Source organism: Mustela erminea, chromosome 16, assembly GCF_009829155.1.
Source record: "Mustela erminea isolate mMusErm1 chromosome 16, mMusErm1.Pri, whole genome shotgun sequence".
Taxonomy (NCBI): domain Eukaryota; kingdom Metazoa; phylum Chordata; class Mammalia; order Carnivora; family Mustelidae; genus Mustela; species Mustela erminea.
This window is the reverse complement of record NC_045629.1, coordinates 69527101-69553422: the sequence shown is the minus strand read 5'-3', so window position 1 is coordinate 69553422 and position 26322 is coordinate 69527101. Positions and strand designations below refer to the sequence as shown.

The 26322-nt window shown below is 48.1% G+C and overlaps 1 protein-coding gene across 19 annotated transcripts in view; it reads left to right on the top strand.

The window, feature by feature from the left end:
- The window catches only part of MTSS1 (MTSS I-BAR domain containing 1), a 157754-nt gene that overhangs the window by 54895 nt on the left and 76537 nt on the right, over window positions 1–26322 (top strand). The window contains exon 1 of one of the 19 annotated variants that reach the window (XM_032315969.1): window positions 19854–21154. The exons of the other annotated variants lie outside the window; for them this stretch is intronic. The gene's annotated coding sequence lies outside the window, so the exon portion shown is untranslated. Of the gene's footprint in view, window positions 1–19853; window positions 21155–26322 lie in introns of those variants that run through there. 19 annotated transcript variants of the gene reach the window in all.

Here is a 26322-nt window from a genome sequence, read left to right as displayed (position 1 = left end):
TACTCTGGTTTGTTACAAGTCCCGGAAGGGGTCGGGGAGAAGCCGTGTGGCTTCTGAGGTCTCCCTGCGTCTCCAGATGTCCTGGGGGAGGCCCCGTCTACCTTGAACCACGTTCCAGCTTGGGGGGATTGCCATTTTCCTTCTGCCCTCCCGTGTCTCCAGGGGTTGGGAGGGTGATCTGGAGGGTCGCTCTCACAGTCGGGCGGCACCCATGACCCATGACACTGAAGGGTGTCTAATGGCTTACTGGCAGGTGCCTTCTGCCGTTTTTCAGGTGGATCTGGCGTTTGGCTCCGTGAAGCAGGGCAGTGCTGGGGAAACGTCTTGGGCTGTGAAAAAAGAAAGAGAGAAACAGTGCTTGCAGATGCTAAACACATCCCTGTCCCCGCTTCATGATGCCCTAACAGGAGGCGAGAGAAACCCTGCCTCCAATCTGGGTCTCCTTATCTTCCTGTAGTAACAGGAATCGGAGCGGCCCATCTGTGCCGCTTCAGAACAAACAACAATGAAGTCATAGTGCTTAAAATAGCGCAGGGTGGAATGGTGGCGAGCAGCCGCCTTGCCTGACCGCCCTTGGGGACTCTCATGCAGCATTTCGGCATCTCGGCCTTGCGCTGGGTGCACCGGGTGTGTCTGCATCTGGGTCCTGCTGTCCTTGTGAGCAACTCGGGCACCCTCGAGGGCCTTTCTTCAAAAGGAACATGCCGTGCAAAGGCATGTGTGGTCTCCTCTCTGGCTTCGTATTCTGTGTTATGTGGCTTTCCCTCTTCCTCCCTGCTGTCCTTATATGTTTTGATGCTGCTTTAAGACACAGCTCACTTTGCTAACATAACACACCAGTCCAGGGTGTCATGTAGGGGGAACTGAGTTTCCTAGCTTGCGGGGACCCTGAAGGGGACCCTGACTGCTGAGTCTGGAGCCAAGGGCATGGATGTGGTTCTTGAGGTTGAAATCAAGTGAAAAGGACAAAGTCACCCTCTTTCTCTTTCCTGGATGACACGTGGGAGGCCACAGTTCTCTATGATGCCATTCTTCCTTCTCCGTATTTTTAAGAGGACGAAAATAATATTACTGAGTTAGTACCATCTTTGTGTCCCTTAGCGTCTGGGTGCGTCTTATTACTTCCTTCCACACACGCTGGAAAAAAGTACATCCTCAACTAGCGTTCTTTGAGGTGATCACGAAGCATCTATTCCCGTCAACATTCATAAGGTTATCGGATGGGCATGACTGCCCGATTTCCTGCAAATGTCTACAGGACAGTACCTACTAAGTGTGGAGACGTGTACCCTTAGTGTGTGTTGTGATGGTTAGGAATTGTTCTAGGAAGTCACTGAGTACAGCAAAAATTGAGCTTTTGTCTTTTTATTGTCTTACACAAAGAGTGTTGATCATGATGTGTTTATGAGTGGAGGCTCCCAGTCTCCTTGAGTGATGCTTATAAGAGAAATGGAGGTTGATCATGGCAGGTATTTCTTGGGGCAGGAGGCTGTGTTTTTAATTAAGATGGTGTTTATAGAAGGGATATCTGGTGTTCCTCGTCCAAGAGCTGTTATCTAAAGGCAGCTGTCTACAGCCAAAAATCTAACTTGAACTTGGGACATCTTGAACTAATTTGCTACTGCTGTGAATCCTTCTCCAGAATTTGAGCCACCTGCTGGAATGGGAATGTCTTGGAATACTGTTTCTACTTTGGTCTTCTGAAAAGTTAGCTGCTTTCTTCTTCTTCTTTCTTCTTTCGTCTTTCTTCCTTCTTCTTTTTTTTTTTTTTTTTAAGATTTTGTTTATTTTAGAGAGAGAGCAAGGATGAGTGAGGAGGGCAGGCTGAGAGGGAAGGAGAGGGAGAGAGTCCTAGGCGGGCCCTGCTCTGAGTGTGGAGCCCATGGTGGGACTCAGTCTCGCCACCCTGAGATTGTGACCTGAGCCGAAACAAGAGTCGGACGCTTAACCGACCAAGCCACGCAGGTGCCCCATGAAAAGTTACCTTTCTTCATGTAAACACTGGGTGTCTCCAGGTTCTTGTGCTGTGAAGTTTTAGAAGGCAGTGCAGCCAGTGAAAGCGAGGATAGTGAAGGAAGGCTTCATGGAGGGAATGTGACTTTTCTGGTCCTGCGGGACTCTGTTTGGGTGGAAAGCGGGAGGACAGCGTGGCACTCATGAGGGCCGTGTGGAGACGCCTCTCTGGAGGGGAGAACAGGGGAGTTGGAAGCCATGAGAGAAGAGTGGTTGGCACAGTCGGAGAGGTAGGGGAGGCTCCGAATTTGGAGGGGGGCTCTGTGGAGATGAGAAATGCTGTGGGGAGAGAAGTGTTCAAGGAGGGTAGCCTGACGTGAGGGACTGGAGCAGTCCAGACCCGAAGAGCGTGTTGGGATGCAGAGGCACCTCAGAAAACAAAACTGAGAAGGCACATGACCTAGAAGGTCCCATCTGAACTGATGACCGTGGAATATCAAGGCTGCCTGAGTCTTGTACCAAAAGTGGCAGCTGCGTGACCAGGCCTCTTGGCCCTCATGGGCTCTTACCTCAAGGCTCATGAAGGAGATCGTGAAAGAGATGATTGGAAGACTTCAGAGGCAGGAGAGCCTGGAAGCCACCTCTTTCATCCACAGTCTCTGGAGTTTTCTTCTTTAACCACTTTAGAGACGGGAGGAATTGGTTTCTTAGTAATTAAGCGCACGCGGTTCCTTTTATTGTGCCTCCTTAACCTCTGACGCTCACTGCTCCGATCTCATCATGCAAATAAGACGATGTGGTGGATGCGCTTGGTAGCCCCCAGGGTGCTCAACAAATGCGTTCATCATAAGCCCACTTCCTTATTTTTATCCTCTCAAACTGTCAGTTCTGAGGGCACCATGTTTGCTGAGCTTGCCCGCATGTTTGTATTTAAGGTCATAGCTCCGCGTGATTTAGAAGAGTCCTTGGCCAGTAGGACAGCATCAGAAGTCCCCTGTGGCCTATGGGGCTGTGTGGGAGGCTGCATCCGAGCCCTCCCCCCCACCCCCGCACTTGTTCCCATAGTGTGTTGTGCTCAACCCTAAGGGCGTAAGCTCCTCTCCACCCCAGGATCACCGGCAGGACATCCTTGCTGTTCCCTTCGCTTGGAAGATCTTCCCCCTGCTTCCGTGCAAGTTTCAGCTCAAATGTTAACGTTAAAAAGGCCTTCTCTGAACACCCACTCACACACCCCAGGTTAGATACCTCATCCTCCTTTCTCTACGCGCCACCCGCCCCCCCATTCCTTCTCTCTTCCACTTCCCTGTTTTGTGGCTCTTGGAATGACATGAAATTCGTATTTGCATGACCTCTTGGATCTGTTTCCTGTCCATTAGCACGTAAGCTTCACGAGGGCAGAACTCTGTGTACATCTGTATCCACAGTACCCGGCATTCAGTAAAGACTTGTTGAGTGAATGAATGAATGAATGAATGCGTAAGAACGTTAAATCAATGGACTTAAAAATAGCTTGTGCTTGCAGACACATCCTTCTGTGGAGATGGTATTTGGATACTATTAGTAGGGCAGGAGCAAGACTCTTGTACTATCTGCCTTTGTGTAGCATAGGGAGACCTGAATGCTGTAACTACCAGTTTTCTTTCACCAGGATTAAACTAGGAAGAGCATAGTAACTTTGCTTATAGTCAAGTGGAACCAGCCGATCTAGCCCCTGAGCTATAAAGGTCTTTGCTTTGCCTTGTATCCCTGAGTATGTGTAGACAGAGATATTGAACATTAGTGAGAGCCAGCCAAAACTCTGTGGCTTACTGTCTTTGACTCATTTGTGCCTGGGACCTTTTGTAGTACTGTAGCATCCTACAAAACTAAAATTATACTGCCTTGAATATATTCCCCAACTAGCTCTTTTTTCCCTGCCCCTGGTCCAAGAAATCTGAGCTTTATCTTAAGGGCTTGTTTCTCTATTTCAGATGCCTATCATTAAAAAATGTGTCTATCCAGTTTGGAGCAAGCTGTCTCATAAAAGTAGGACGGTGAGGTCGTGCAAACATCAGAGCCAAGCGCGTTTTATTTACCCCTTGGTTAGCGTCATTTGTCACAGTATCTCTGTGTAGTGAGCTGGTGACACCCACGCAATTTCTCAGGCTGTGCTTTCTGCTAATTGTTTGTTTAATTAGAAAATGAGTAAGTATTTATAGAGAAAATAGAATCTAAAACCGTGGGGATGAAACCTTTTCTAATTGTGCTGTGTTCTCAGGGTGTCCTAGGGATTGCGTTTTCGGAGCATGGAAGTGGTTGGAGGTCTTATTTTGCTGCTTGGTGTTTACTGAGAGATTCATTTCGAGGGGAGCAACATGAAATCCAGTGGCAGTAAACCCAGTTGGAAAAGAGTTTCAAAGCCAGATACAGTCAGATTGTTTATGTAAACCACAAGGCCTGTGTTCACTCAGCAGCTTTGATGGGGGAATGTAATGGTACAGAGCTGATTGGGAAAGAGCCTATGTGTACCAAAAGGTGTTTCTTTTCTTCTCTCTCTCTCTCTCTTTTTAAAAATTTTATTTACTTATTTGTCAGACAGAGAGATAGCACAAACAGGGGGAGCATCAGGCAGAGGCAAAGGGAGAGCATCCTTCCTGTTGAGCAAGAAGCCCAATGCGGGGCCCGAGCCCAGGGCTCTGTGATCATGACCTGAGTCCAAGGCAAATGCTTAACCAACTGAGCCCCCCAGGTGTCCCCAAAAGGTGTTTCTTTTGCATCACAGGAATACAGGGAGTCAGACCTTGATAAACTTTGTAGAATTTGCTGGTAAAAGCTCATGTCAGAGGAGGAGCTATAGCTGTAGCTAGGGATGGACCTTGGGTCCTGGGTACAGGTGTTATTTTCAACACAGCGGTCAGTTTGGGCTGGTTGCCCTGATACATGGAGGTCTTGGTTTCAGTTCTTTAGGCATCTTTACATTTTTGTTTTCTGGTCATGTTCAGAGGCATTGATTTTTTTTTTTTTTTTTTCTTCCTCCCTCCCTTATAACTGAATGTGGTATGTGGTTGAAGAACGTCAGGATATGTTATGTTGACCTTGCGGGTCTCTTTGCCATCCTGAAACAAAATGGCTGATGCCTCACTCCATGACTGCACGGAGAGAGGAATCCATTTATGGACAGACCCACCGGGTAGGAAAGAGAAGGCAGGTGTTGAGCATGGGGCAGAGCTGGGGTGAATTCCTGCTGCAGTTGTGAACTGAGGGGTGGAAGCTCAGCTTTGGGTCTTTTAGATCAAGCAGATCTGGTGACACCTCCTGTCCACAGTGCCATTCTCCACCAAAATGTTTGTAGGTTTGGGGCCCGAAGAAAACGTGCTGGAAGAGATGTGGCATGTGGAGCTGGTTGTGCCCATAAGAAAACCAAGTGGGGAGCGTAGAAGTACCATCGTCCTCCAGCCCGTGCAGCGGTTCTGTGGAAACATGTGTGGCTGATTTGTGCTGCGCCATTTTGGATCTAGAGTTAGCTGGTGGAGCTCATAGCCCTGGAGCCCTTGGACCTTAGTTCTGTAGCTTGGCAGCTGTGGGTCCTTGTGCTAGGTACAGAACCTTTTTAAGACTCTGTTTCCTCATTCATCTGAAATGATAATACCTACTTTGCAGGATCAATATTTGTTTATTTAGTAAAATACACATCCCATAAAATTGACCAATTTAACTATTTATTTACTTATTTTAAAAGATTTTATTGACGGGGGTTGGGGAGCAAGTGAGCATAAGCAAGGGGAGTGGTAGAGGGAGAGACAGAAGCAGGCTCCCTGCTGAGCAGAGAGCCCACTGTGGGGCTCGATTCCAGGACCTGGGGTTCATGACTTGAGCTGAAGGCAGACACTTAACCGGCTGAGCCCCGCGGGCGCCCCTAGCTATTTTTAAAAGTTATTTTTAGATGGGGAAGGGCAAAAGGAGAGGGAGAGAGAGAATCTTAAGCAGACTCTATGCCTAGCACAGAGTCTGACGTGGGGCTCGGTCTCACAAGCCCAAGAGCATGACCTGAGCCAAAATCAAGAGTCAGATGCTTACCCAACTGCGCCACTCAGGTGCCCCACCATTTTAGCCGTTTCTAGAAAGTACATTTCCGTGGCATTAAGTACATTCACATTGTTGTGCAAGTGCCACAACCATTGTCTCTAAAGCTTTTCCCTGTCCTTGACTGAAACTCCGTGTCCATCATATAATAACTCCCATTCTTCCCTAAAAACTGAAATTTGAACCCAGGATTTTGGGCTCCATGTGTCTAGTGTTCTTTCTACCTCATTACAACGCAAGAAGGTTTGACGTCTCAAACGTTTGACATCTCTTAAGAATCTGTTATGCTAATTGGTACTATCTACAAAATCGTGTTTTCTGAATAACCACAAGCCCTATCCGTGACCTAGCAGTATGGGTGAAGGCTGAAGTTCTTGCCAGTGACAGCTAAGCTCCAAATCCCCCCCGGGAGAGCGTCCCATGGAGGTCTGCCTACGTCCCGAACTCACAGTGGAAGCGCAGATTCTAAGAGAGGAGGAAATGAAGTCATTGCTCTCTCTTCCACTTGAAGCCCAGCTACGTTCCTTTATTTTTCCCCTTTTTTCTTTTTACAGAGCTAGCAGAGTTAGACTTTTGTCGGGGGCTCATTTGTACTATTCCTTCTTAAATGGGAATTTTTTTTTTTTTAAGATTTTATTTATTTATTTGACAGAGATCACAAGCAGGCAGAGAGGCAGGCAGAGAGAGAGGAGGAAGCAGGCCCCCCGCTGAGCAGAGAGCCCGATGCGGGGCTCGATCCCAGGACCCTGAGATCATGACCCGAGCCGAAGGTAGCGGCTTAACCCACTGAGCCACCCAGGCGCCCCTTAAATGGGAATCTTGATTCCTGTCCTTGTTTCCACTCTCTTAGGGTCTGTCCCTCTTGTACCCCCCCCAGCGGCCTCCCCGCTGGTCTCCCCCTGCCTCTCTCCCGCGTGGCCTCCATACTGCTGACGGGATTTCTCTACGGCAGTCCAGAACTGATCACCCCCCTTTCCTGTGTGAAAACCCTCCATGACTCCGCATTGCGATGAGCTCAAACTCCGCTGAATGACATTCTCACCTGCAAGGTGGCTATCCTAAAATATGTGGCGCCCCCCCCCCCCCGCTTTGTTCTCCTTGTCCCCCAAACTGGACTCACTGACCCGCGGGCTCTCCATCTGCTCTCGGGGCAGTAATGAAAGCTGTGACCTCCCACCTGAAAAGGTGTGTGTTCCCCTAACGAGCTGTCCACCCAGTTTCAAGGGGTGTGTGGATCCCAGCTGCGAGCTCTGCTCTGCTGGACCATTCCCGGGAAGACGGCCCTCGGAGTCTCTTGGCCTTTGCTGGTGCTCTTTCCTTCCAGCCTCCTGTCTCTGTCCCTCCGGCTTCCGTCAGTATTTTTCTCCTGTGCACCTTCCTTCCGGAATTAAGTTTTCCTTCTATTGTTCGTGTACGGCACATGGCTGGAACACCGGTTTCACATCTGTACTGGAGTTAATAGTTTGCATGGCTGCCTTGCCCATGTGTTCCCAAGCGTGATGCCTTACTTGTGCCGTTCACCCAGGCATGCCTGCCTGCCTTCAGCATATGTTTTTCGAGCCCTCTTGAGTTAGCTACAGGACGTGCTAAGGGATATGCCCCACTGTTTACCCTCAGAGAGATCAGTTTACTGTAGAGTGTATAAACAGGTCCAAGGGAGGGAGAGGGAGCAAGAAAAGCTAGTTGGAAATCACTGAAGGCTTCCCGGAGGAGGTTGCAGAATGAGGATGGAGACAAAGTAAGCAAAGGCCCAAAAGGGAGACTAAGTGAATGAATGAACTTTGGATGGCATTTTATGAACTGAGATCTCGAGAGAGGGGAAAAGAGGAATGTAGTGTTCATTGATTAGATTCAGGATGAAGAATAGAATTTGACACTGAACAGATTGTTGAATAGAGCGAAGGCATCTTTAAAGAATCCCAGAGAGAGAGCCCTGCAGGACTAATGTTGTCTTCAGGCTCGGAAGGCAGCCCTGCTTCTTGGATATACACGGGTATTCAAATCATTTAAGTGCTGAAAGGCGCCCCACGGATTACCGGGTACAAACATTTGCCTGAGGGCGAGTTATTTACCCTTTCCGTGCTCAGCGTCCATATCAATAAGGGGGAGAGATAAAAATAGATACTTCCTCAAACACTGTCAGTTAAGCTGCGCCTTTATTTTTTTATACCCATAAAAAAAAAAAGCTTCTGCTAATGCAAGTGTGATGTGTTTTTTTAGAGATATTAAAATATGGGGAGAGAAAGGATTGACCACAGAAAGAGTCAAAGTGTGGGCCTGGACTCAGTGAAATGTGGTCGTCTGTTTTGTGGGTTCAGGTGGACAGTTCTGGGCACACAGTAATTACTCAGTATGCGTTGATGATGGTGGTGGTGGAGTTTCTAGAAAGGGGGAAACAGGCCTAGAGGCTGGAGTGACTAATGGCCCCATGTAAGCCAAAGCTCTCTGGAAAGTGCTCCCGTTGCAGATTTGGTGGATTTCCGTCTAGCCAGTGTCCTGATGAGCAATTCCATGTGACCCTGGATTGTGAGTGTGTGTGCTTTGGGGTATGAGGGAACCCCGTGGTCATCCGCCTTTTCCAGACCTGAGGGAAAATGAAGGGCTCGGTTTCAGAGTGCGGCCTGTAATCTCACGGACCCTAAACTCTGATCTACACGCTCCCAACCATTAGAGAGACCATTTTGTAACCTTAAATGGTTGGGTTCAGACCCGACTGCCCTGGGTGCTATCAAATTAAAGGCCAGTGGGGAGCCGCTGGGAGGGCTCGGCCACTGGGCCTTGTGGTCGGCGAGCCTTTATCTCGAGACGGGCCTTGCCGGAAGGGAATGGCCACGCCTGAGTCTCAGGCGACTTTAATTAGGGCCATGGACTCGGGTGCCCTCTGATGACAGGTTGAACTAAGGCCTGTGGTTGGAAGTCATGAAACCGCTCCTGGGAAGAGCCTACAAGAGCTGTGGGTGGCACCCTAAGGCCCCCAGACCTCTGCCACCCAGTCCGGCGGGCCCCCCTGCCGTGCCCCATCTGAACGCCACCCTGTCTCCCCTCCCTGGGTGTGGGGTTGCTTCTGTGCTTTGCTCATGATCTACGTTTTGTCTGCCAGCACCATGTGGCCGTCACCAACTCCTCCTCGGCTTTCAGACTTGAGCTGGGCATCGCCTCTTGAGAAGGCTTCCTGTGAGCCCTGCTTGTCCCCTGTGCAACCCCGAAGCCCTGGCTTATCATTCACATTGCATTTTCCATCAGCATTTTCAGTTTGATGTGTCTTTTTGCCCTTCTAGAAGACGGGAATGCATCTTATTTTTCTTTGTGCCTCCTGCGCCTTGCCCGTGGCAGACCATTTAGTAAAGGTGGCTGGGATGAACTAAGACAGAACAGCAGAAGCTGATACTCTGAGGGCCCTTCGTGGAGGAGGAAGAGGAAAGCAGCCTTTGTATGTAGGTGAATAACAGGGCACGTGGCAGACGAGCCAAGAAAGCAAAGAGAATTCACGACACCTGTTGCATCGAGGAGCGTGGGTTAAAGTGGAAGTGGGGACTTCCCGCCGTTGACATTGGCAGGGGCATGGATAGGGCAGGTGGGTCATTTGGGGTGGATTGTGCATACGCAAGCCTGCATTTCCTGCCAGGCTCCCAGGTCCCTGCTCTGGAGGCTTCCGGGGCAGTGGGTGGGCGGGGGTGAGGGTGGGGGTGGTGGAGGTGGCGGGGGAAACTGCAGAAGGCCAGTGAACACAGGGTGCTGGGGATTTTCCTTCCTGCCAGGGGACAAGTGTCCTTAGCTTCACTTAGAGCTCTTTGCTAAAGCCTTTGTGGGAAGCCTCCTTGAGCAAAAGGGCACCTGAGGCTATGATTTCCTCAACAAACGTGTGTTGTTCACTTAGTATGAGGTTTTATCAAGTGGCCTAAGGAAAAACTTAACAGCACAATGTGCTAGTTCCTGAGAGGGATTTTATGGCCGCAGTGCAAGTGCTCCTTTTCTGAAGAGACACACTTGGGGCCTTGCCAGCAGGTCAGCGCAGGCCACCTGTTTCTGTGCCCGAGGCCATGCAGACAGCCCCCACCACCAGGACTCTGAGTGTGGGGGTTAGGGTGGGAGCGGGGCCCTGACAACCAGGGTCCTCCTCTGGCCAAAGGTGAACAGCTGCCCTTTGCATCAGAAACGGCTCAGGGCCACACTTCTCAGTCACTCAGGCCCTTAGGAAGTTGCCCTTGATCTCTGTCTGCTTCGTCTGACTGCAGAATGCCCTCATGTATAGGGAAGCATTGATGCTTACAAAAAAAAAAAAAATTAGTACCAGCTTCGCTCCTCTTCCTGTGCTGATGTCCCAGTATTTATAAAGGTCACAATGGCTTTATTTTACTCTGTGTGGGCAGAGGTTCTCAGCTGTGTGTTAGAATCACTTGGGTAGCTATTCGAAAAGTAGGTGTTCCAGACCCTGCCTTCAGAGGTGATTGAGAAAGACAGGAAAGAGCTTGGCTCCTGAGTATTTTGGAAAATCTTTCCATCTACAGGTAATTTTCATGGGGACTCTAGACCAAAAACTATGGTATTCGAAGGAAAAGCTTCTTGGTAACAGATCTTGTGTCCTCTCTTAGTGTCCCCTGCCACACCTGGCAGTTAGTACTGTTCGGAGATCCACCTGCTCGGGCCCGGCCGGAGAACACGGTGGCGACCATCACTGTGGGGCTTCTGGAGCCCCCGGGGGAGAGGGCGTGCCTGTTTGTGTTAGATGCGTAGAAAATGTGGAGACCAGCCTCTCTTCACTCTCAGGCATTGTTGGGTTCTGGTCTTTACAAACACCATCGGGAGGTATCCTGGAATACCGTTCAGCATTAGTAGCAAGTGACATAAATAGATGTAAGACGCCATCCTTGCCTTTCCCATCGACCTAGAGACTAAAGAGCAGAGCCCGCCGACTAGACTGGGACGATCCTTTTCTTTTGTCTTTAATGTAAAGCGAAGCTGAAGCTGGCTTCCTCTTCCATTTTAAATGCCTCTTCCATTCCCTCCGCAAACGCTTCTGGAGCACCTCCTGTGTGCCAGACAACACGGACACGACAGTAAATAAAGGACAGCCCCAGAACTCAAGCCTTGCTGAGTCTAAGCAGGGGAGACAAATGCAGAGAAGCATAATAGGTTCTAAATGTGTGATGAGCAAACTGTGAACAGGCTCTTTGCTAAAGTGGCTTTGGCGGTTTGGATAAATAGGGAAACCCTTTATGAGGCGCTGCTGTGCTGATTTGGTTTCCCAGCCCCATCCTTGAAGGATGACATGTGTAGGGAGAGGCGGGTGCAGGAAGGAAGCTTGCTGCCCCTCACCTGGGTTGGGAAGGCTCTGGCTTGTGTTTTCTCCTGGCGGTGCCTGTGCCTGTGGCTTTGCTGGGATCCCACTACCTGCTCATTTGGCCTTTTCGTGCATGATGGTCACATATCCGTTCCCACGTGCAGATTCCTTTTGAATCAGTCCAAGAGACAGAAGAATGCGTGCTTTGGTGGGCGCTGGGGAACTGGGTCATGAAGCGTGCTCTTTGTCAAGATAGTGTAATTATCAGCCTCTGCGGCATGGGCTGTTTACAAATATCCATTGGTTTACAGGACACACACACACACACACACACACAGCCCAGAAGGAATAAACTAACGTAATTTGGGAGTTGTTTCTGGGTCGTGGTTTTTCCAGGCTTTTTAAAATCTTCTGTATTACCCTTTCTATTGGAAAAAGCAGATCGACTTCAGTTTTTAAAACATAGACCTTAGTGATTTTTTCTTACGGAAGCTCTTTACTCAAGGGATGAATGTTCCGAGTGATAAACTTCGTAATGACCAAGCGAGCTGAGTTCTCCTGCCCTGGGCATCTTGCTGCGCTCTGGGTCTGGTTTTTCCTGTTCACTGGTCCTTGCCTCCCTGTCTCTGTGTCTTGTCAATTGAAAATGGCTTCAGGGCATCAGTCGCTCCCCCTTTGGCCCAGGTGGGGAAAGGGGCCTTCACAGTGGGAGAACCAGAGTATCGAGGGGGAGAATTTGCTATCAGAGGGCAGGGTTCTGGGCTTCCAGAGTTGAATCAGCATGCGCTGCCCCCCCAACCCCGCCCCGGGATTTCATCTCCATTCACACCATACACACTTAGAGCCTCCTTCATGGAAGTAGCAGGATTGCTTGGATTTCCTCACAAAGCCATGGCCTCCTTGTTGCTGTGGAGTGGGAGGCATCTCAGTCCAGGCAAGTACGTGGGTGAGTGGGGGGACGGTTAAGCTCTAACCCAGGAAGTTCCTTCTCTGTGGGAGGAGTGGAATAGTGATCTGAGCTTTGGTGGGGGAGGCCTTGCTGATTTGTGGCCTAACCGTGTGTGTGTGTGTGTGTGTGTGTGTGTGTCTATGTGTGTGTGTATTTCTCTCGAAATAACCATAATATTACCTTCCAATTTTAACCTTGTGTCATTGGTTTCTTGCCCCTCGTTCCCCTGTTGACTTTATTTTGGCTAAAATCCCGCCCTGTTTCAGGGCTTGTGTTTTCGTGGCACAACTTATCCCAGAGGGCTCCCAGGATTGTGCTTTTTTGAAACCGGACTCTAGGCTGCCCAGTGCCTTGTTGTCTCACACAGTTGAGCCCAAAGCCAGTGTAGGACTTTTCAAAGTTCTTTTCTTTAACGTACCTGTGTAGACCGCCTTGAAGTCTGAGGATATCCCTGAGGCGGTTGCTCAGTTTTGAGCTCTAACTGGTTAGAATGGCCACCCCACCTGCCATATTTCGTGCGCATGTGTGTGTTGGGGGGTGGGGGGCAGTACCTTTGAGTAGGTGAAGATGCGGACTCTTTGTAATACTGTGGCTTTTGGTTCTCAACTTCCATGGGAAATGGATCACAAGGTCTGATTTTAACAGAGAGAGAGTCAGAAGGAGGGTTATTCTCACAATGGTGGGTCCCTGATGGACGGTCCCCCAGTGTTGTGATGACCACGTCTGCCCGAACACGTTTTATCCCTGTATTTACTTCTGTTTAGTGATTTTATTGGGACTCTCATTTAATTCCATGCTCAGGATCATTCTCACTCTCTGAAGTTGATTTAATATCCTTATCTAATGTCTTCCCAGTACTTTAGTACATGTTGTTTTTTCCTCAGGATTATGGGTCCTCCACTCATCCATCCGTCCACTGTTTGTTTATGCAGCCAGCCTTTGAATGCCCGCCACGAGCCAGGCGCCTTGCTAGATGCTTCTGATTTGAAGATGCATGAACCACAATCCTTCCCTTCAGGGCCTTGGTCGAGATAGAAATATCTCTGGGAAGGCAGTCCCAGGGAAGATGTGATCCAGAGGCTGGGAAAAATTTCTGTAAGAAGGCAGGGGGGCATCCCAGTGGGAGCGGGGTGGCCCAGTGTCACTCCATCACTCTGCTTAGGGAGAGGACCCAGAAGGTGACCAGGTGATTTACACATGGTCCCCTTTGATCCTGTGACAATTGTACCTTGTCTGTTTCCTCCCAGGAATTTCTGTGGACTTTATAATTTAGCCAGTGGGAACAGTGTGGTTGAAGTGTTTGGCTCTTTGCTTCTGGAGCCAAATCATAGTTCTCAGCCTTTAATCTCCTGAGAAATGAGCTGAGCGGCTCCATGTGATTTTTAGGTAGCTTTTCTGGAATAAGCCTAGAGGGCTGATCTATGGGCTGTGATCCCTGTGTTTCCCTTTATTTGAAGAGAAACAGCCCCGGTACTATCAGGTCAAGGTGTGCGTGTATATATGGTCGTTCCGGAGGCGTGTGTCACTAAAATGCATCAAGAGTCACGGGGAAAAGTAAGGAACTATAGCTGGCAGATCCATAGAGTCTGAGCTCCTAGACCGGTGTGGAGGTTGCTACTGTTCAACTCTTACGTATTTACAGCCACCCTGACGTGAGAAATAACTGTTCTGAGCAGGACGGAAAGGAAATTTTCATAGCAACCTGTTTCCTCTCTGATCATCCACGATTCTAGTTGTATCAAGGTTCTTTAGGAGGGTTGAGTTCTTGTAAAGGAACTGTTTGTCAGGGTTTTAAGCTGGTAGATTATTAACATCCAAGACGACAAATTCAGAATTGCTGGGATTTGTTCACATTCATTTGAAATAAGGCCAAGATGGTATGTGAGTCAGTGTGAGCTTCTGTGACGAAAATACCACAGGCGGGGTGGCTTTAACAACAGATTTCGTTCTCACAGTTCTGGAGGCTGGGACCTCCAAGGTCAAGGTACTGGGCGATTGGGTTCCTTGTGAGGCTGTGCTCCTGATCTGTAGTTCGATACCTCCTTGCTGTGTCTTCACGTGGCAGAAAAAAATCACCTCTCTTGTGTCTCTTTTTACAAGGGCACTAACCCCTCCCCCCATGGGGACTCTGCCCTCATGACCTGTTTCCCTCCCAAAGGCCCTCCGTCCAGATACAGTCACCCTGGGGATTAGGGCTTCAGTATGTGAATTTCCAGGGGGACACAGCATTCAGTCTGTAGCACTTCATTTCATTATGACTTCATTTCATAATGCTCGTAATTTGACAACTTGAAATGGGTTCATAATGAGGTTCCAAACTGCCTGTGGGGTGGATGTGTGAGCCGAGGGTCTCATGCCTCTTCAAGGAGGTTGGTACCTAGGGGTCCTGTGTGTCACTTGAAGGCCCTTATCTGGTTAAATTTGGACTGGGGCAAGGGCTGTGTCTGTCTGCTTTGTGCATGATGCATGGGCTCTGGGCTTGGGGTGACCCTGGAATTCTCTTTGGCACAGAGTTGCTCCTGAGCCTTTGTGTCTTTGTGTCTTTGGCTCCATGTGGAGGGAACTGGCCTCTATTTACATGTAGTCCATCTGCGACTAAATGTCTTTTTTTTTTTTTTTTTTTTTTGAAGCTTACTCTGCCTTTAAAATGACATATGTGTCAAGAAGAAGGAAATAGATTCTTCTAATTTTTCTGGCTTTATTTAAAAAAAAACTTTTTAGTATCGTAAATTTTTAAAAAGATTTTATTTATTAGAGGGAGAGAGAGAGAAAGAGCACATGCAGAGGGGAGGTGCCAAGGGAGAGAAAGAAATAGACTCCCCACTCGGCAGGGAGCCAGAGGTGGGGCTCAATCCCAGGATCCCAAGATCATGACCTGAGCCAAAGTCAGATGCTTAACCAACTGAGCCACCCAGGTGCCCTAGTATGGGAACTTTTAAACATACTCACAAAAGGAGACCAGACACCCAGACACTCTGATGAGCCCCATTTACCCATTATTCAGGTCAACACCCAACAACTTGCCACTAGCCTCCTTTTAGACATGCGCGACCCTCCTGTTTTGTGTGCTGGGGTGTCTTAGAGCTAAATGCACACGTGACTTTACCTATCTACACTTAAGCAGGAACCACTAACGGATTAGACTTTAAAAAAACAACAGGCTGTAACCACAATGCTGTTATCACTCCTAGCAAAATTAACAGTCATTTCTTCACATCGTTAGTCTGTAGTCCGTTTTCCTCAATTGACTCAAATGTCTTTTATTTTTATTTATTTTTTTAAGTGGCACGGGGAGGCAGAGGAGGTAATCTCAAGCAGACTCCACACCCAGTGCACAGCCAAAAGTGGGGCTCGATCCCAGGACCCTGAGTTCATGACCTGAGCTGAAACCAAGAGTTGGACACTTAACTGACGGAACCATCCAGGGGCCCCGGACCCACATGTCTTCTGTGTTAGTTCATTTGAATCCAAATACAAAGTCCTATCATTGTATGTGTTGATATGTGCTTAAATCTCTCCTAACCAAATCTCATCAGTAACTGGCCCTTCTCCTTTATTTATGTGGATGTCACTGTCACAGCACATGGCACTCTCCGGGTTGTACCGCAGGTACAGTTCAGTGGTAAATTCTTTGAAGACAGAAGCTTTAGTGCATGTCCCGGCACCTGGTGGAAGGGGGTTCTTTGTGGGGCTTCAAGGACTCTGGGTGCTTTCACTGGCTTGAGGCTGCAGTGGAGACCCCTCTGTGCTCTGCTGGGGTGAGGAGGGGCTTTCCGGCTACTGGAGAATTCACATGGAGCTCCATATCCAGCAAAGGGAAGTCGAAAGCCCTAGACACTCGGAAATGCCATTCTCTGTGTCCAGCTGACGGTCGCCAACAGAGTTGGCTTCGAACAACTTGCCTTGTAGAATCATTTGCAGTGATTGAGGGAACAAACGCTTCCCTGGAAGGGCTCAGTGGACTTGCTTGGTACACAGGCGGGACTCTGCTGGCCCCTATGGCAAGAACCCCCACCTGGGCTGAGCCACAGGGTGGCTGTGCTCAGCACACCTGCCTCGTAAGCACATTGTTTTCTGACCCACGTGTCACTCTGCTTTTTATGGGCTACAGAACAGGAAAGGGAGGGTGGGGTAGTGCTTCAGTGGGAAGTGGTTCTACGATGATGGCTAGAGGGCCTGACTGATCTTTAAGCACTCTTGTTACACTGTTAGAGGTTTGGGCACTAGAAGACTAGAGCCTGGTGCCCTGTTCTGTTACTTTCTAACTCTGTGGCCTTGAGCAAGTTATTTGAGCTTCAGGGCATCCTTGTCAAAAATGGGCAGAAAGATAACTGTGTAGGTTCGTGAGAAGTGTAAGTAGGCATAAAGAGCTGTTCCCATTGGTTATTGTGTTTGCTAATACAGATCTTCTTGAGTTGCGATGGGGTTACGTTCCCATAAACCCACCATGAGCTGAAAATACCATGAGTGGAAAAAATACATGTCACACCCCTAACCTACGGAACATCCTAGCTTAGCATAGCCCCCCCGCCCCCTGCCATATGCCCAGAACACTTACATTAGCCTATAGTTGGGCTGAATCATCTAACACAAAGCCTGTTTTGTAACTAGGTGTTGCATATTTCATGTCATTTACTGGATATCGTACTGAAGGTGACAAAGAGAATGGCTGCGCAGGATGGCTGTCAGTGTATTGGTTGTTGACCTTCGTGATCTTGGGGCTGACCGGTAGCTCCAGCGTCCCACATATGGTTAGCAGGGGAAAGATCCCCACTGAGAATTCTGAGTACATTTTCTAATGTATGTGTATCACTTTTGCACCACTGTAAAGTTCAAAAAATCGTACGTTGAACCATTATAAATCAGGGGCCTATCTCTAAATAGGTCACGTTATGCTTATCCCAGAGTAGTCATGGGACTTATGCCTTCTCTTTCTTGGAAATGCCACTGGGACCTCAAAGGGTACCCAGCTGGCAAAGGTCACCTTGCTAGTAAAGACCGAGCCAGGTCATCATGAAGTATCTCGACTCCTAGAATTCTTGACGTAAGAATATACACCACGGGGTTTAGCGTGAACCTTTGAATGTTTACACATTATGAAACTTGTTTTTCTCAGAATTGTGATTTGCGATTTCTTCTGATCTATGGGAAGGGAAGAACTCTCCCGCTGTATAATTTATTAATGTGCCTTCCATTTTAGACACTATTATTTTCACCTTGAAAAGTGACAGACGGTTGAGAGAGTAGATGGGAACATTTGCTTCTGTAATGCTTCTTGAAACAGTGTTTTTTTCCTTCCGAAGAACGCCATCTCTCTAAAATGCAAACTGGATGGGAGAAGAGGGTCAAACATTTAAAAATAGGTTAAGAGTTCATTTGGCAAAGAGTCTTATCCTCGGGATTTTCCTGGCAACTCTCTGCAAGAGTGCTTCGGGCCTGTCCTTCCTTTCTTAGGAGTTGAGGCTGCTCTGTTAGCTGGCGGGTCAGTGACGAGGATCCCCTCGTTACCCTCACAGTGAGATGTCTCTGGGAGCATCCGCCTAGCAGCAGAGGATCTAGACTGCAAATAACCTGGGACATCACTGCTCTGCCTGAGACCATGATAGGAAAGAGGGCTTTTCCTGCAGCCAAGGCAATACAGCTATCCTGTGGTGGGCACTCAGGGGATGAATGAGTTAAGATTGTCCACGTTTTTAGCATTCTTTGAGTGCAAGTTACTTCTAGTGGTTCTGTTGGACCTCCCCCAACATTCTCACAGAAGAAAGTCATAGTTGTGGTATCACCTACGAAGAAAAGGGGTATTTTTATTCAAAGTAAATATTACATAGGCCTTTTTAATATTTTTTTAAGCTGGCACATACATCCTTTCCCCTCATATTCTATCAACAACAGTTATAATGAATAAAAACGTACAAAAGATGTAGTATATGAAAAGTTATTAGCCAACCATTTTGTTTCAAGATGGTGGACTAAGCCTCACATTTCCCTTGGGTATAACTTTGAGCTGATACCTTTTTGGACTGGCCCCAACCAGCTGTCCTCTCACAGAGCATTGCTGGGTTTTTCTTGTTGGCCAAGGAATTGATCTGGGCTTTCCCATGAGATCTGCTTTTCTGAATTCCTTTCCCAGTCCTTCTCCACCTGCCTAGTGCATGTGTCCCATCCAGGCATTCCAGAGTTAGGCCGACCCCATGTGTCTGGGCTCAGAACTGAGTATGTGTGGCGTTTTAATCTGTGGATTCCTTTTGACAGTTGTCCCAAAATGGATGGGTAACTCAGGCCGTCACGGGGTCAAGTAGAGTTTGCTGCAGTCAAGTCACAGAGTGAATGAGATCGCAGAGGTGACAGGTGACCTACCACAGGTATCAGGCGGGGGAGGGGAGGCACAGGCTTCAGGGTCTTTAGGGGGAGATTCATGAAAGCAGACTCTGTGAGATCACTCTCTAGAAGCACTTTTCAGCAACCATTGTAGGTTATCTCCATTTTTGTAAGGTTCCCAAGGCTCGCTGTCTTAAAGTGTGTCCATTAGAGGTGGAAGGTGGGGTGGATATATCTAGGACAGAGGCATCCTACACATTTTGTGCTTTACTCCCCGTTAAGAGGCATGCTTTGGTATGTCTGTGATTATCTTCCTCATTTGTGTTTTCTTACACTCTTCCTTACATCCCAGCTAAGGGTGGGAAGCGGACACTGGACAGAATTGGTGAGGTTCTGTTGCATTTCCTAGATCTCAGAAATTTGGGGCTTATTGGGTAGAAAGCAGAGTTGTGTTGCCTTCAATAACTGCCTTCATCTTAAATCTTAAAGTATGCATTGGCTGCAAACAGTGGTACCCAAGTAGACAGTGGTGTATGTGTGGTATCAATATTTGAAGAACCCCAGACTAGACATGTAGATTGCAGACCCCCTACCCCCTGCTGTTGCTTGTCTGTGTGACTTCAGGTCACGCACATTCATTTTGTGAGTGGCAGTCTTCTCATCTGTCAGGTTGGACCGTGAGATCTCTTAAGTCCCTGTTCCAGTGAATGAACAGGGAAATGTGGAACTGTGCATACGCCGTAGCTCCTCCCCCGTGGTAGCCTTTGCTAACTGACATACCAACGTGCTGTCTTTGTAGGAAGGAATTGTGTTTTTCCTGTGCATTGTTAGAAGGAGCACACTCCCCTGCTCTGTAGGAGTACCCACAGACAATGGTGTAACCGTCCTGTCCCACACTGTGGTTACTGGCCTCTTAACGGCTGTCAGGCACTTGAAATGTGACTGGTCTACATGGAGATATATTTTTCAGTGGAAAATACACGACGGAGGGCCCTGGGTGGCTCAGTCAGTTAAGCTCCGGTCAAGAACCCAGAGTCCTGCTTTAGGCTCTCTGCTCAGTGGGGAGTCTGCTTCTCCCTCTGCCCCTCCCTGCTGTTCGTGGTCTCTCTCTCTCTAGCATGCTCTGTCTCTCTAATAAATAAAAACTTAAAAGAGAAAGAGAGAATGAAAATACGCTCTGGATTCTAAAGGACTTGAAGTAAAAAAATGGAATTAAAGTATCTCATCAAGTGATTTGTAAGTTGGATTTGTATTGAAACAACAGTCGTCTAGCTATATTGGGTTAAATAGAACATATTAAGAAAATGAATCCCTCCTGTTTTTTTAGTGGTAACGTGGCCCCAGAAATTTGAAAATTACTCCTGTGGCTTACTTTGTGGGTTGCATCCTATTTCTCTTGGACAGTGCAGATGTAGAGAAGAAATTCCTGTATGGGTCAGAAGTTGGAAGAGCTGTTTCCTGAGTCCCATCCAATTATTACAGAGTTTGTGATTCCTAGTGGACGGGGGAATTTAACAGTGGTCAGAGCCTGTGGAAACAGTCCAGAGAGGGTGCCCAAAGTGGGTGACCTTAGAATTGAATTTTGAAGTTGGGGAGTGAAAATCCTTTAAGGAAAGTGGAATGGACAGAATAGGGCTCTCTGACAGACCAGGAACGGGTCTGCCCCCAACCCCCGCCCCTGAGGAGGAATGGGGCTCTGGGCGAGAACCCAAGAGGAGATCTGTCCCCCTGGGACAGAGTGTGCTGCAGCCCTGAGATCGGAATGAATGAGGCCCAGCGAGCAGGAAGTCCCTGGGTCCCCTAATCCGGGGGTCAGAGTGACCCCGAGTCTGTGCATTTTCCTGTTGCTGAGCCCCTTGAATGATTTAGCAAGTTCTTCCTGCAGTAGGGTTTTTTTCCTGCTGGGTGTCAGCTGGGATCCTGTGACCCAGAGGAGAGTCCTGTCCCACAACAGCTGAAATAGCTTCTTTTCTTGGGAAGCCTTTCACATTGTTCTTTATCTGGTCTGTGGTTGCTGGGAACGGCCCTTCCATGACCGGGAAGCTGCAGCAGCCGTTGTGTAGAGCGCAGAACTCTGCAGAAACATTCTTAATGTAGCATGTTCACAGTTGGAGTCGTCAATGCCCACCCCCCCCAAAAGAAAAGTCGTGGGGATGGTGTTGGTGGCTAGGGGCCGGGAGCGCGGTTGAGTGTCATTGATGCGCATGTGCTGAGTGTACTGAAGAAATGCTCTTTGAGTGGGCATGTCAGCCTCCGGTTTCCAGTGTAGGCCTGCGCACGTGACCGACCACCGCTATCAGCTTACTCTGTGGCATGTTATCAGCTTAAGCCAGATGTCTTTCTGAGAAAGGCTCTTGTTCCCTGCGGCTCTAACACTGACATGCTCGGAGGTGGCTTTTCTCGGGTCATAATTTTAAAAAAATTGCTGTATGTGTGTTTGGGGAATGACTCTGTGAATGAGAAGGGCACACAGTGGTCCAAAGACGGGGACTGAAGTCAGGTAGATTCAACCCAGCGAGTAACAGGAGCCAGCGGTTGATGGACACCGGCTTTGGGCCAAGTGCTGTCCTAGCTCATTCAGGTCTCATGGAGTAGGTTACTGTTATTTCCATTTCCCAGATGAGAACCTGGGCTGAGAGATGGGCAGAAGGAGAGGTCAGTTGGCCTCCCCAAGGTCAATGGCTAGGCGATGGCAGATTTGGAATCTGAATCGAGGCCCTAAATAATGGTGGATGTACGTGTACTAACTCCCAAGGACTTGTGGGGGCCTGGGATTGGGTATGGAGTGGTGGTAAGTCAGATCGTGCGCCTTAGCTGCCAGCACACAACTCCTTGCCGAGCCTTGGTTTTCCCAGCTTCGACACTGATACTAAACTCTGTGGGGCCCACCACAAAGGATTTGTATTTAAGATCAGTTGCCCCGAAGCAGGGAAACATGAAGGGAAGGTGGTGGTGGGAAAACCTGGGGTGGTTGAAGACTGTGTCTGGTTTCGGTTTGCCAATGTCAGAGGCGATGCGGTGGAGTGGTTGGGGCGGGGGGATTGGGGAGAGGCTGAGATGTGGCTGCCCCTGGCATAGGACATTGTCATGGTTGGGTGATATTGGGTGTCTGCCCCCACCTTGTCCTGATTATCTCGATTCTCGTCATTGGCCGTGTGCTCCTGCTGGAGTCCCTTCTACACCCGCATGAAGCAACAGGAGTGGGATCTCACGGCCCTTGAAAACATCACCTCCTCACAGTGCTGGCTAGCCCATGGTGGTGTGGTTTTGTTACTGTCTGGGGATACCTGTGCTCTTTGCTTTCTCTTAATAAGGTTAAACACATAGTGTTCAAAGACCGACCCTGGGTGGCTAAGCTCTGGGTCTCTTCCATATTCTGAGGCTGCCTGAAATTTGGTACAGAAAGATTCTACCCAGAAACCCTTCATGATATTTTTCCCCAAACACAAGAACTTAAAATCCCGAGCCTTTAACTTTCTGCGACTCAACAAAGAGAGAGCATTGCATCTTTGTTTGGGTTCTGCTGCTCCGAGTCTGTGATCCTTTCTGAGATCGGGGCAGGAGGAGTCGTAATGAGTATCTTAGTAGATTCACATTTGGTGCTCAGGTCGCCATGGCTGGAGAAGGGTGAGTGGTGGGTCGTTGGCATTAATGTTGCACCTTGAGGAATATCAGGTCCAGTTCTAGGGGCTTTTTCTATACGTCATCCTGTCCAGTCCTCAAGACCGCTTCGTGAACTAGGTGTCGACGCCCTAATTGTATAGCCAGAGGCCCGGAGACTATGCCCGAATCTTGTGGTTGTCATAAAAGCTGGTAAGAAGCACAGCCTATGCCTCAGAGCCCCCGCCCCCTCGGTCCACTGCACCCACTCGCGGGCATTGTTTAGGTAAGGGCTGCTTCCTGCTGATAATGCGGTGGACCTCCTAGAGGTTTCAGGGCTTGGTACCATTTAGGGCACACTTTTCCTGAAAGGCCACAGAGTAAATATTTGACTTTGAAGATTGATTGATTTATTTATTTGACACAGAGAGAGAGATCACAAGTAGGCAGAGAAAGAGAAGAGGAAGCAGGTTCCCTGCCAAGCAGAGAGTCTGATGCAGGACTCGATCCCAGAACCCTGAGATCATGACCTGAGCCGAAGGCAGAGGCTTATTAACCCACTGAGCCACCCACGTGCCCCGAGAGATCCAGCATCTTTAGGGCAGCTATTCAGTCCTGTCCTGTACAGCAAAAACAGCCGTAGAAAACAGCTAAATGGATGGAGCTGGTTGTATTTCAATAAAACTTTATTTACAACCATAGGCGGGGGCCACGATTGGTCTAATGGCTGTAGTTTGCCAGCTCCTGATTCAGGGTTCAGTCTGAATGGAAATTGCTGTTTATCTCTATTATCTTCTGAGACCTTTTGAAGAATGATGGCAGGTAGCTCACAAAAGACAGGGTAACTTTTGGAGAATCACGAGCCGTTCCTGCATGGGGAGATTCTCACAGAGGCTGACGATTGTAGAAGCTCCTGGAGGGCAGGCTTGTGTGCACCCCATGTCACGTGGCGTCCAGAGGTGTCGATAAATAATGGTATTTGCCATCCTGGCAAACTCACAGCCTTGTGATGTCCATTTCACTACAGCCCCTGAGGGGGAGTCTCTCCTTTTCTCTTTTACTTTGTGTTGAAACATCCCGGTCAGGAGCTGAGAATGGCTGCTGTTTGAGGTGAAGGTGGTTCTTGTTTTCTGCATCCTAAGTCTGAGGGGAGGGTGTGGGAGGCTGTAATGATATGAAGAAATGAGAAATTACTTGTGTTAATCCCTCTGAAATTGGCTAAAACACGAAAATGGGGATAGGAGGAGTGGTAACATTTCTCACACACACAAGCCTTTTTTTGTATATTAGAACCTGTTTTACTGAGCGTAAAAACTGTTAAACACAGAAACTTTGATATGAAATAAAGCACCCCCAACTTCTGTTAAATAAAAGATTTTAAATTTCGATATTTCCAGACACGAACAACATAATACATACATAAAAGAGAAGAAATATGAAATTATTTGAGGTAGTTCTTGAGCATCTAGATAAATTTCCTCTTTTTAAAGAAAATGTGTGTGGTGATGCAGTGGCTTTTTTTAAATTCAAACTGTGGAAAATAGCTATTAGCTATGAGCCAGTAAGTTGTACAACCTGTTTATGTAGTGCAAACAGGAGATACAAATTTTCCTTCAGGGTGCTGGGTGGTAGCTTTCTGATGACTGCCTTCTGTATGGAAGGCTTAAAACTCAGGGGCATTTGTTCTTTCAAAGCAGCTGAGCAGCCCTGTTCCCGTCACACCCAGATACCACATACTATTTTCTTGGATTTCTTGCAGGTTGTCTAAACAATGAAAGCATGGATTTAACAGCAGAATGATTTCCTGTATCTGATCGTTTATTCCATTTATGTCACAGAAATGCTGATTAGATGTCAGCCATATTCCTTGTGACACGTTTTCCCAGACCCTCGGCTGTTGAATATGGAGTGGACGCAAACTGAGGTAGCCCAGCCTTCGAGGTAGTGGATTAATTAAGCTTGGGAGCTTGGCCTTGACCGTGTCACAGTAGAAAGAGGAGAAGAAAACCCAGAAGGAGTGGATTCCTGGATTCCTGAAGGAGGCCAGACAAGCTGAGGTGTCAGCATGGCCCGGCTGCTTTCAACATAGGAGTTACGTACAATTTTCTAACAATCTCACGGTCCATTACACATAATTTAAATACTTCATTTTGTTTCTAACTAGACAAATGAAGAGAAGGGGAGACACGGAGCAGGGGCAGTGGGAACCCATTTGCATGAGCGGCTCCAGAAGGGACGCCAGGCTTTGAGACAGGGTGAGAGTCCGAGGCCTTACTGCCCTGAAGGAGGACTGAAGGGTTTTGGTGCAGCTTGGGCTGAGGGCAGAGGAGGAAGCTGGGCTCCTGGGTGCCCGTGTGAGGGTTTTTTCCTGTTTAGGAATATGAAGAGCTCTTTTCGTTGGAAGCCTAGAGTGCTCGGGGGCCTGGGTAGTCCAGTCGGCAAAGCGTCCGGCTCTTGGTTTCAGCTCAGGTTGTGATCTCAGGGTCCTGGGATCGAGCCCTGCATCGGGCTCTGTGCTCAGCAGGGAGCCTGCTTGAGATTCTCTTTCTCTCTGCCCCTGCTCGTGAGCTTGCGCGTGCATGTACACACACACACACACACACACACACACACACAGTCTCTAAAAATAAATTTTTTAAAAAAGATTTTATTTATTTATTCGACAGAGAGAGATCACAAGTAGGCAGAGAGGCAGGCAGAGAGAGAGATGAAGAAGCAGGCTCCCCGCCAAGGAGAGAGCCCAATACAGAGCTCCATCCCAGGACCCTGGGATCATGACCTGAGCCAAAGGCAGAGGCCTTAACCCTCTGAGCCACCCAGGCGCCCCTAAAAATAAATCTTTAAAAGAAAAAAGCTTAGAGTGCTCAAAATAGTAAAATGTACATGGTCATTTTCACTTTCTGGGCACTCGTGATAAAGAGTTTAAGTCAAAGGCTTGGGCTGAAAATTGAAAATCATGCTGAGTCTTAATGGAGAAAATGAGATTGGGGGAAATAGTTAAAAAAAAAAAAACAAAAAACCACCAACAACAGAATGATAACCTGTCGTGGTAAATGCTGTGTGCTTTCGACTTGGGATACCGTCGTGTAGCTGCTCCCAGAGACATGGTCCCACTAGCCTCCCTGGGTGTGGGGAAGACCCGTGTGCTTCTGTCCACTGAAGATGTGTTTGACCCGCTGACCTGAGACTGTCTCTGGGTCAGGTGTCCCTCAGGCCTCTCACGGGGCCATGTTTTTCTTCCCAGAGTATAGTGCCCCCTTCCCAGGTTTTAGGTATGTTTTCTTAAGCAGTTAAGCTTAGAAATCTCCAGATTTCTAAGTGAAAGCTTTATCTGCTGTGATTCATTTTAAAAAAGGAAAATTTTAAGTTGTGCTATGCTTAGGTCCCCCATAGATGTTTATGGTTGAATGAGTCTGGCAGAAATTGTTTTGTAGAAAAATACCTTTAAGTGGGAAGACACAAATTCTGTAAAATGTTTAAAGCCCCCCAGCAGTTAACTGAATCATAAGTAGGAGGCTTGAGTTACCCCATCCCGTTTTTAAATGATCTGCTGACTCCTTTATAATATCCTGTGTGTAGTGTTCAGTTGGCAAAGCCTTGCTCACCACCCCTGGAGGGAGGGTTTCCAGTTTGACATAAACCTGTTAAAATTAGGTCTGGGACCCCCTCCCCCACCCCCCACCCCCGCCGCCACCGCCTGCCCCTCAACTTGCTGCTCAATGGACCTGAGGTAGAAACAGCAGGTACGTGTTTAGACACTACTGTTTAGCAAAGCTGGATTTGCTTTGCTAAAGCTGGATGCAATTTCCTTTTTCCTTTCACTTAGTGAGAAAGATTAATTATGTTTAGAAGATGCTAAATTTACATTTTGGTCATAGGAAAATCACACAGTTTGGAACTCAGATGGTGAATGTGTCAAGATTTGCTTCTTTAAAATCGTTGTGGGATGAAGTTGGTGTGAACAGATTTGTTCATTCGGATTTCTTAGCGAGTGAGCGTCCTGCCATGATTGGTCACTCTGTAGTGGGGAGTGATCTCTGTGACTTCATAGGACCAAGGCTATATCACAGGTAGCTGAGGCAAAAGAAGACAGAAAAGGTTGCCAGGGAAACCACCAAAAAGCTATAGAAGTGTGTGTTGCCTACCCATTCAAATGCGG